The sequence below is a fragment of the Planococcus citri genome, chromosome 5, assembly GCF_950023065.1.
Source record: "Planococcus citri chromosome 5, ihPlaCitr1.1, whole genome shotgun sequence".
Taxonomy (NCBI): Eukaryota; Metazoa; Arthropoda; class Insecta; order Hemiptera; family Pseudococcidae; genus Planococcus; species Planococcus citri.
In genome coordinates, this window is record NC_088681.1 from 48,457,068 (window position 1) to 48,469,184 (window position 12,117).

General features: G+C 35.3%; 1 protein-coding gene and 1 long non-coding RNA gene across 3 annotated transcripts in view; one reads left to right on the forward strand and one right to left on the reverse strand.

The window, feature by feature from the left end:
• The window catches only part of LOC135848099 (cationic amino acid transporter 2), a 198,528-nt gene that overhangs the window by 52,758 nt on the left and 133,653 nt on the right, over positions 1–12,117 (reverse strand). The gene's annotated exons all lie outside the window — the stretch shown is intronic.
• LOC135847302 (uncharacterized) lies at positions 1,231–2,380 on the forward strand. Its single transcript, XR_010559138.1, has 3 exons — positions 1,231–1,444; positions 1,528–1,675; positions 1,841–2,380. It is a non-coding gene; the product is annotated as an uncharacterized LOC135847302 (long non-coding RNA).

Sequence of the window (12,117 nt, forward strand, 5' to 3'; positions counted from 1 at the left end):
TCAAAAATATTTTTAAAAAGGAAATTCGAATTGGAAAGATTACAATTGCAAGTTACAAAAACGACAAATTCGACTCATTTGGAGAAGGGGAGAAAAAAAATCAATTTTCATGTTGAAAAACAGTTTTTTCCAGAAAAATTTGAAGTGGTAGCCTCTTGGAAAATGTGGAAAGAATTTCAAATCGGGGTTGAAAAATTAAAAATCAAGTTAAGAAAATCATAAAATCAGACCAAGTAGATAGGTACTTACTTACTTACATACATAAATTATGTGAAAATATGCATTTTAATGCAAAATATTCGAAATGAAGTTACGCTTATTCGAAAGAAAATTTTCTAAATGTAAAATGACTTTTGTTACATTTGCAGTCGGAATGTTACAAAAAAACATTAAAAAAAATATATTCGGTTGCCATAGCTATTACCTACGTTTTGATAATTCATTTGCGCAATCGAGGAAAACAAGTCTGATTTTAGAGCTAAATGCATTGAAAAATGAGATTTTGTTTGCAAAACGCAATAACTCCACTACTTTTTATACATTTCAGTTGCGCAGATGTGGTAACGCTGTTTTTTTTCATCGGGTGGGTACTGAAAATCGTTGGGTAGGAGTTACTTAAAAAAATGGTGCTTTCGTTGCCACTCTCTGAATGCCATATCACACACAGGAATTGTTTGAATTTGACATTCCAGTTTTTTAATTGTTTTGTATCGAAAATTCTCGATTAAACATCAATTTTTTCAAATAAAAAATACGTTTTTTTGCAGAAAAACACCAAAAAAAAAATTTTGCGTTCAAAACGCAATAACTTTTTTTTCTTTTCCTCACTGTGCTTACCCAGGTGACCGAAATTTTGAAATTGAGTGGAAATTTTATTTGTGGCACCTTCCCCTTTCATTTGACACCAATTTCGGAACTCGACCCCCCACCCTTCCCCTCCTGACAATTTTTCCTAATTTCCCAAAAAAAACAAAAATGGAGTTATTGCGTTTTGCTATCCACCTCCTCGTATCATGTTCAGAGATTACCACATAGGTATGTACCTACCAATTTAACAAGAAATATTGATACGTGCCTACATATTATAAATAGTACCTATTTGAGATAGAAAAATACTAAGTAAGGTAATTAAAAAGATAACTTGAAGGAAGATTATTAGATTAATAGATTCCACCTCTTGATTGAATATTTCTCAACATATCATATATTGAAATTAGGTATCTACTAATGTGGCTGTCAGTCTAGCTTATGCACTTATCAATATTCTTTTAAGTCGGTGAAAGTGTATAAAATGTTAACAATTTTTAAAAATTTTATTATTATTATATCGCTTTATTACCTATATGTATCGTGCACTTGCTCACCACAACCTAAAGTACCGCCAGTTGATCAAAATGAGGAAGATGAAGTACTTGCAGTTAAACATGAAAAACGAGCACAAAAAGTAAGTTAGTGCTTGTTGACTTTGATTATGAATTGATTACAATCTATCTGATTACAAAATATGTAATACTTTTGTATTTTTAGCTGGTGTTACCTTTTGCCAAATATGTGAACATGATCCCTGATACTTTAGATAAAGGTGAATTTAAGGGCAAATTGGATATGTTGGCTCGGCGAGTGGTAATGGTTGACGAAATGTTGAAAGGATGGGGAGCTTTGAATACGTGAGAAGGTAATGGAATTGTTTATTTTTTTTAAGCATGAACTAGTAAGTGTAAACAAAATAAATTATTATAGGTAGGTTGGTCATGCATATTGCATATACCTATACTCTTCTTTTTTTTTTAATTTATTGATGTTCATGTTGAGAATTATGGTACCTATGTAAATTTTTTAGGACAAAGCAGCTATGTATCAATTACTTCTTGGACTCACATCTAGAGTTGACAGCTTAGAAAGGATCTTGGCCCCAGGTGAGGAGTTGAAAGGACATCGCAGCAAGAGATGGATGCATATTTTTACTAAGAAAACTCCAGCTGTAGAAAGTCTCCGTAAGAAGGTACATGCTGCTGGAATGACTGAGATATCTTTCGCTGAAGAAATAGAACGTTTAATTCAGAAACGAAACGGTTGTGCTGGACATGCAAACATTCCGTTACCCCGATTAATTAAAGAAAAAACGATTCAAGGAGCACTCCAGATCATGGAGATTAATGATGAAGATGATAAAGCTGTTGAAACGATGAAAATCTTGGTAGCTCCCGTAAAAGGTTTGGACTTTTCAACAACCGACCCAACTGCTGTCACCCAAGTTTGATTTTTTTTCAAAAAATCAATTTTTAAAATTTTTATACAACTACATATACATAGTTTGGTAGGTAATGAGGAGGAGTCGATCATTGAAAAATGAAAATGAAAATAAAATATCTCTTAAAACAAAGCATATACTCGTATGTTTCGATTTTTTTATTCGTTTCCAACTGGCTTCACTGATTCTCGTTTTAATTATTTTAGGTTGATTGCGTCTCTTTGTTCGGTTAATTTTCAATCATTTTATTTATCAAAAAAATTATTCAAAAATCACTTCAAAAAATTCATTAAGAATAACTCTAAATCCTACCAAAATATTTGAACTCAGGAACACCACAAAATCCTTTTGAAATTAGTACACAATCAAACATTCCCTCGCTTCACCAACTGCTAAAAAAAAATTTCCAAACTACCTTCCACACAAAAATTCTCTGCCGAGTTGGAATTTCGTTAACAAAAGCTGTATCCAAGTTCATAGTTCACACACAAAAATCTTTTCCCAAAAGCACCAAGAGAAAATTAATTTAAAATCACTACAAAAACTTCATCCGAAATGAACACAAAAACATACACCACAAAAAAAGTACCTAAGTAGGTAACTATTTAAAATGAAAAAAAAAATTGTTTACTGATTATTGAATTAAAAATAATATTTCTGAATCACACTTCTCAAAAAATATACCAATCCTAAATTGCCTTAAAAAAAATCGATGCAAGGTTTTAGAATCACCACAAAAAAACGTATTCAAAATAATAGTGAAAAGATTCCTTTAAAATCAATCAGAATTACGACCAAAAATTCAATTACATAAGTTGGTAAAATGATTTGTTACTGATTTGAAGACGCTGAGTTCGAATGTAGACTCATTTTTTTCATCTGACTTCTCTGAAGTCTCCCCCCCCCATCCTCAATGTCTTCAAATGGTCAAAACACCAGGAAAAAAAGAAAATCAAGTGTGACGTTTCATTTGCCAGGTTTTCGAGGGTAATGATTTCAAAGATCTATTCGTATTTTAAATAGGTAGGCACCAGCATCTAATGCCCCTCCAGCTGTCTGATTTTGAAAAAAAAATTGAAATAATTATGGGCTTAAGTACATAAAATGAAAATTTGGACATGTTGATTTCCACTATGTTGAAGTTGCTGAGTTCAAAATATATTCACTCGTTCATTTTTTAAATTCGACCCTTCGGAATCTCTCCCACGACACCATTTTTTTTTCAAAATGGAGAACATGAAATATTTGACGACAGCAACGCCGACATTTCGGAATTGCGTATCGAGTAAAAATATCCCATTTTTTAAAACCCTTTCGGTAGGGCTTATCCAATTGAAAAATATACCATGTTTACGTACCACCATACCATATCGTATAGGCACGTGTACGTGTATTCGGGGCATCCGAGAATGGAATTTTAATACTTACGAGATACCTAAGCCTTGCTCTATCTGTACACAAATACGTTGTATTTTTTGCCTTAATCCGTTCGCATCATTTCCTCTCTCCTTTTCCTTCCTCTTTTTTTCAACAATTAAATATTCATACTACATTACTCCTCGAGCTTACGCACGATTACGTGTATCTCTATCTAGCTCGCCCCCATTTTTTTTTTATATTTATATATCTTTCGTAAAAATACGTACTAAAGAAGCCGATCTTATCTGGAAACCTTTCGCGAAAATTGTCTTAGAACAATCGTTGGTTTTATCCGAGTCGTGGGTGTTGTATTTTTTGGCCTTTTCCCCCCTCTTCCCCTCAACATTAACAACGCAGCCTGGGCCACGCTACGGTAAACATGTCCGTTGCGAAGTTTCCATCTTGAAATTAATTCCTCTCGGCGATCTGAGCCGAGAGACGGGAGAAGAGCTGGTAACGTTGTCTAAATTTTTTCTGTTTCTATTTTCACATCCTTCCGCAAGAATAATTTCAACGAGAACAGGAAAGGAGGCAACCAACACCACGACGATGAGCAAACTTCTCGATCATTAATATAATTACTCCGGATACTTTTCTGCGTACACGGAAAGTCCTTGAGAGGCTGAGAAAATCGTTCTCATTTACCCTCACCGGCAGCATAGCAACGCTCTCCGTGATGGCAGCGAGATGGTCGAAAAGAAAAACAATCAAGCGAGGACGAAAAGGGCTCGATAAAGTTAAATTAGTACGTGGTCGAAATTTTATTACGTAGTTTAAAACACCATAGGGTTAATTACGCGTAGAATTCGCTTAATATTCCAAAGATCAAATTGAAATTCTTGTTCGAATAAATACGCCTGGTTTTACCTTTGCTTATTTCTCGTCAGCGTGAAATTGATTTTAATTTCTTTAACTTAGATAGGCGTATTCGAACACTTTCCCTATTCTTTGTCGAAAAATTAACGCAAATATTGAGCAACTTTACATACTCGTATATCGCACGTGTGTTTGACAAAATGGAGTATTTAATAACACCTAAAAATAAACCATCCTGCAGACAGACACATTTTCCAAGCCTTGAATAAAATATTGGTTATCGTTTTCGTTGTAGTAGGTATATTCTTGACGTTATTCTGCTCGTCGCGACGAATCGTCAAGCACCTCCTACGAAGCATCCTATTCTCGAGGGAAATTCTTGAATTTCAAAAATTCATTAAGTATCGTCTAATTAAGGTAGAAGGTATAACTTTTTCCTTTTTCAAAATGAAAGCGACACCTTTCTACTTTCTTCATTTTAAAATTAATTTTTCCAACGTGATTAATTCGGGAAAATTTTTAAACGTGTTTTATATACCTACTTCAATGCGAATAATAATTCCACAAAAGAACTTAGGTAAAGAATTTTTGTAATTTTGAGCGAAAAAAAAATCCACTCAAACAGACGAGAAAGTATAATACACTAAAAAAGAAAAGAAAAGCGAGTAACTTTGGTTTGCTTGTAGAAAATTGCCGAAGGCGAGAACAATTTTTTTACGTAGTTTTTTCTCAACTCGATCTGTTACAGTTTGTCGTTTCTGTCCAAAAGACTGAAAATATGCTCTTTGTTTGGATAGGTTTTTTAGTGTGCGTAGCACACTATTGGTTTCGTTCTGAAAAAGGAAAATTTTTGTGGAACAAATGTTCTCTTAGATGGATGGGCCAATTTTTTTTTGAAATTTTCATAGGTAGATGTGGTCTAACGTGAGGCATGGAACGCGGTAATTATAATTGCAATTACTCAAGTAGCTTCTTGAGTAATTGCAATTAATTACGAAAATTTGTACCAAAAAAAGAATAAAAAGGGGAAAAAGGCCATATCGAAAGCGAAGCCGACGTCAGTTAAATTTCGAAATTTATGTAACACCACAGGGGTTCTAAAATCTTTTCTATTGTTCAATTTTCGAATTCATTTTTCAAAATTGAACAATGGAAAAGATTTTATCAAAAGGGAATTTCAAACATTTCAAATTTAGTTATTTTCTAAAAGTTATAAATCAAAGTGATTTGCCGCCTATTGTTTCGCTTATACCTAAATGTAACACCACAGGGGTTACAAAATTTTCTCTATTGTTCAATTTTGAGAAATGTTTTTAGAACACCTGCAGGTGTTTCATTTACACAAGTTCAGTACCTAGACAATGAAAGCAGGTGGTTACCCTTTTGGAATCAAATCACACCAGGGGTTGGTCTATTTGAAAGAGAATCTCAACGCGCACATTTTGATCTACTCAAAAAATTTTTAAGTTTCAAATTGAGCCAACCACGGGACTTTGAAGAAAACCCATTTTGGGTGGATGTGTTGGACAACGGTGTGATGTTTTGGACACCACGGGTGGATGTTTTGGACATGCTGAGAAAAGACGTTTTTTTGAATGTTTATTTTTGGAAATCCCAAATTTCAATCCATTAGAAATCAATCGTCAGTATCTGTCCACAATTTCACTTGATTTCAGTTGACTCGGATTGTTTTTAATATTAGTGAGGCAATGTTGAAGAGTTCACTTTTTTATGCCATATTTTTCAACCAGTGCTGGCCTGCTCGAATCGACATGTTTTCAGGAGGCAACTTCAAATCGTTCTTGATTAGAATTTATCATTCCAGACTCATTAAAAGTCTTTCCTGTATTTGTCCGATAAAACTGATGCATTCTTACACCCAAACATAGCGAATTAACATAAATTAATCGAAGTGTCCAAAACATCCACCCGTGACATTTTTACTTCAACTGGCTCTAGGAAAAAAGTATCAGCTTTTTACGAAAAGGTGATAAGTGATTATTGTAGAGGAGGAATCAGAGATTTCATTTCACTTTGGCGCTTGATGAAATTCTTTCTGGTTATTTTTCTGGAGCAGAAAAAGTGAGAGGACAATTTTCTCAAAAAACAGCACTTTGAAATAAAAACTAAAATATTTTTATCACAGGAGTTGATAGCCGGTAAATGTTGTCAAATATCAGGTGTGGTGCGATGTTGCCACATAATAGTGAAAACCCGGCCAAAAACAAGCAAACCAACTCGTCGAACCAGCAACTGTCCAAAACATCCACATGTCCAAAACATCCTCCCTCTCCCCTACCTACATTCACATAGGGGTGTTTCCAGATTGATCTCCCAAAACTCTTAGGTCACTACTGTGATTGTTCGAAAGTTGAACTGCAACTATTTTTAAGCGATGGAAGCAAAAAGCGTGCATTTTTACGATAGGTAGTATTTATAAACATTTCGTGATGGGATTCGCGAAACCATAAGGCAGTACAGAGCTCCAAAATTTTGGTCGAAATATTGCGAAAGAATATAAAATATCGCGTGACATATCGATTCGTACGTTTTCAAGATCGCTGAATACGAATATCAACTTGCCTTTTCAATTTTAACCCTCCCACGCCCTCCTTCATGCAACGAAACCCCACGAAAAATTCTGATAGATTGAATCAAACACAAATACAACGTTTTTGGAAATCAAATCACGACGGACGTAAATTACGGTGGGTATTTGAATAACGACGCAGGATGAGGGTAATCCACCATAAAATCGCTAATAACTTCTCGAATCGTCGTGAAAATCGGTTCATCAAACTTGAAAATACCATAAAACTCGTCCTTTTAGGTTTTATTGGCCATCGATATCCGTAGAATATAAAAATGAAAACTTATCTTTCTTTCTATTTTCTTTTCGAGTTTTCTATAAACATAAACGAGGCTCGTCGATGTTCGCATGTCGACTATTTGCTTCACCCTTTGCGTATAGTATCTCTACCTACGAGTATAATTTTGGTCTTATTCGTGCAAAAAAGCAATGAAGATCGGCTTCGTAAAAATTTTACAACACGTTGTGACGGTGTATTGTATCGTAGTACATAATATGTACATATCGCAAAATATGGAATAATATCGCTGGCTATAGTTGGTGGTGATGGTTTATTACCGTGTTTACCTAACCTGCGTATTTGGTAACAAATAAACGGCGGGATCGAGTAATTTACCAGTAGAAGAAAAGTAGGTATAGGGCACTGTTTCGGGGAGGATATGCGTGCACATTACAAATAAGTTTAATTATTACACGATTATTAATGCGTGTAACTGTATAACTGTGTACTATAGACCTATTTATAAAATATTACCTAACGTAGTATTTATAGCTACTGCAAGTAGGTAAATGTAATGTGGGAAATTTCCCCTTTCCAACTCACTGCAGCTCTTTCTCACGAAGCTAATTTGGTTGGAAATTTTACATGTTGGTAGAATTATTGCAGGGTGCGACAAACGAAAAACGTAAAAAAAAAAAAAAAAAAACAATAAACGAAATGCTTTAACGTCTGATAAATAATTTACCAATTACGTTAATCGTAGTTTAGAACCAAATGCACGATGGCTTAAAGTTCGACACGACGACTGTCGTTGAAACTCGGCGCCATGTGTACTCTTATCGGGGCATAAAGAAGCTTTTTCAGAATACTATCGTTTTCAAATTTTTTCCCCTTCCTCCCTCGTCCCATCGGTAAAAATGGAAAACGGTATTTTAGCTCGACAAAGACACTTTTTTTTGCGACTAAGCAAACCGACATTTTCATCGATTTTGGGTGCAATGCCCTTGCTAAGCAGTCTCATAATATGTACTTATTCGATTTTCGGAATTTGAACTCTCTCACCATCCCCTCCCTCCTCTCGACACACTGAATAAAAAACCACGAATAAATCACCAAATTGATCTAGAAAGCTGAAATTTTATATGAACTCTATTTTCGGTCCTCCAAATCGATTGGAAACGGTTTCGAACCGTTTTCGGCAGTTCTGAAGTTTCCCCCAGCAGATTTTTGAAAGTTGAAATTTTCAAAAAAAAATTACCCGATGAAGTTGAAAAGCTAAAATTTATTTTATATGTACCTACTCTAATTTAAACCAGTGGCAGACTGGCTTATGATGTTGACTGGCGATCGCCAGGGGCCCTGAAACACCAAATGGCTCCTGGGGTCCCATTTTTAAAACCAAAAATAATACTTTTTCCACTCTCACCAAACATGAGTTTTCGCAAACTTTTTCCCTTGGGCCGCGCCGGTTTTATTTTATTTTATTTTGTAATTGAAATTTTTAATTACCAAATATCCAAATTCTAAATTATTGAAGAGTCAAAAAATATTTTAAAAAAACATTATTTTTTATCTCTTAAAATACAAATTTTTGACAGCTTTTGCCCTCGCTTCGTTAGGGCTCTTGTGTTTTTTTTTTTTTTTTTTTAAATATAAAGCGATGCGGAATGGCAACAATTTGTAATGGCTGGTTGTAAGCCAGTGCAGACACCGCTAGTCAAACAATCTGCGACATCAGACATCAAGAAAACATCTGATTTTCCTTACTGATTGGCAGTTGGCGCGCTGCTGTATGTTGCCAGAAGTACCTGATTTGATATTTCATATGCAGTGGGTGTATTATCGAGATCCCAGGAAAATCCATCACCCAAAGACATTGGCTGTTTGAAATGTGTGATTCGTTACTTGAGCGGTACAATCAATATTTTATGTTGGTTTATAAACAAGATCCAACTTGCAAATAGCTAGAATGTTATAGCAACTCAGATTTTGCTGGCTGTCCTACTACATCTCAATCAACAACCAGCATTCTGATTAAATATACTGATGCGGGGATATCCTGGATCAGCAAATGACAGCAGTTAGTAGCTTACTCAAGTTGTGAGGCCGTAACTCGTTTGTGCAGAGATGGGTTAAAGTAACTGCAGCAGGTAGAGGTGGTTTGCGCACATGTATGCAATTGTACATAGTTCGTAGCTTTTTAGATTCATCGAATGGGTCACTACAAGTGCTTTGTGCCATCAGTACTTGGGAAAGACCTTGAACATTCGTACTTTCTGCGCTGATTTCAAAAAAGCTGCTCATAATGCTGTCAAGTCGTTGTTTCCAGAGTGTAAAATAAGAGCTTGTAAGTTCCATTTAGGCCAATCTTGGTATTGCTGCAGGAGTACCGCAGCAAAGAATCAGAGGTTGGAAAATGGTTGAAAATTTTTTTTGGACTTTCGTATTTAAATGCTGATGAAGTATCAGATGGTTTCACCAAACTTATATCTGCAGCTCCAACGATGTCACCCTACTTCCGTTTGAATTTTAAATAAATTGTATTATCTCCCTAATTACTACTTACTACTCACGCATATATTTTTAATCACGCCTGCCAATAAAGCAGACAGTCCTAGGCCTGTAAAAGTGAGAAGGAAAATATGTGCGCAAACGAGTCATATTGTCCCTATATGTCCCTAAGTTTCCTGTGCGCAAACGAGTTCTGATTTTGTGCGCAAACGAGTTATGTTTTCCCCCATTTGTGCGCAAACCACTTGCAGCCAGTTGTGAAGCCAAACTTATTGCTGTTAACGAAGCATCGAAGGAAGTCATCTGGATATCAAGATTATATCGAGAATTAATCAGTCTGTCCAATGTTCCTATTAGAGCTGAAAACGGTTACACTACCTGCTAACCGGTATCTGGTTAAAATACCGGCTAAATCCGCTAGTGGTTGTATCAGGTTGATTTGGGTATAGATAGTAGCATATAGCGAGCACAACCCGAATGTTTTTGCACTTGGTCTGAACACACACACCAAAATTTGATAATGTGTAAGTGGGAGGAGTTACACTTTGACACCTGCCGTTTGTATGTGTGATTGACGTTTCACATGATTGGTGACAATGATGATGTCATGCTGGTACACCAGCTACACATTCAATGCGCTACTAGTTTTAATGTGAACTGGTGCGACATTTTTTCAACTCGCTACCCGCTACTAGCGAGAAGTGAGAATTTAGGATGGGTACAGTAGTTACCCGCTGTCAGCAAGTACCATTTTCAGCTCTAAGCTTTGTTCTTTTCGCACAAATTTACTGCACTGGTGTACACTGGTGTAGAAAGTGTAGGATTTTTATTCTTTTCATTTTTTTTTACACTAGTGCAGGCAAGTTTGTGTTCTATTCAGTCGGGTGTACTCTGGTGTAATGCATTGGTGTAGTTGGTGCATACACCATCTACTCCTGCTCTGGAGGAGGAGTAGATGGTGTACACCATGCACACTGAAATTGAATTGATTGTTGATGATAATTGTTTGCGTTTGCGTTCAAATTCAAATGTGAATTAATTTATTGAAGAAAAGTTGTAAATGGAGAGTGAAATTGTAAAAAAGCTCATTTCATTCTATTTACAAACTATCGGAAGTGATGATGATAACAAAAATGGGATGAAAAAAACATCACCAAATAAATGTTACATACACCACCACATACACTGGTGTGAGTGGTGCATGAGTGGAGTACACCACCTACTCCAGTGTAATACACCAAGCTACACTAGTGTAAAAAATGAATGCGAAAAGAACAAAGCTCTAGTTCCTATATTATTAGTGCATTATAAAACCCCCATTAAGATAGCTGAGATGACCAAATTTGAGGTAACATGATCAGTGTGAATCATGTTAGAATGGAGCAGCAATACTTAATTGGCTGATATTCTAACAAAGCCTTTACTATGTTGGTGATTGTCAATTTTATGAGAGCAATGTGGACTGATGTCATATTGATATACGAGTTAGGTTGAAGTGTTATGTATTTGTGAAGTCAAATAAAATCAATTGTGACTTTGTAATATTTTTACTCTCAATCTCCAATACTTATTCCATTTTGCTACTTACGTATTCATACTTGTTAATGTTCACAATTATGTGGTTTCTATCTTTAATATTTTATTACTTATACATATTTCTGTTCGTGTAAATATGCTTAAATATGTACATACATAGATAGATTATTTTGAAGTGCAGGGGACCCTGCCCTATGACGGCACAGTTCCTAAGATGGCGCAATTCATATTTCTGTTGTCTGGCAACGCTGATGTAAAAACCAACTGCACCCTGTCTTTGTGCTTCACATCTTCAACTTTTCAACTCATGTTAGTTGTACCCACACAAACAACTACCTTGCTTTCTTGAGAACGTATTTTTGTTTAAAAATTCAATCGTTGCAATTTTTGAGGGAAGCTCTTCCAAATTGGTTTCATTACTAAAAGTGACTAAAAGTATCTTATAATGTGGGAAATTTCATCTACTTTTTAATGCACTACTCAATTTTTTCATTACTGTTTATGTTCATTCAAAATTGACTAAAATTTGAATTCGTATAACCTGCAGTCCTATGATGGCACAGCTGCAAAATCAGGAGTTTTTCATCAACAAAAATGGGTACCTAGCTTTAGGTGAATGGTGTAGTAGTGTATATAGTGTGCCTAATGTTACATGTTTCTGTTCAAAATATTTCATAAAAATGTATTATTGCAAAAAGATTGAAAAAAGCGGGATTGTCAGCCAGATTCACTGAAAAAACTCCAACAGCCTTCAAGTTTAAACAAATAAAATGG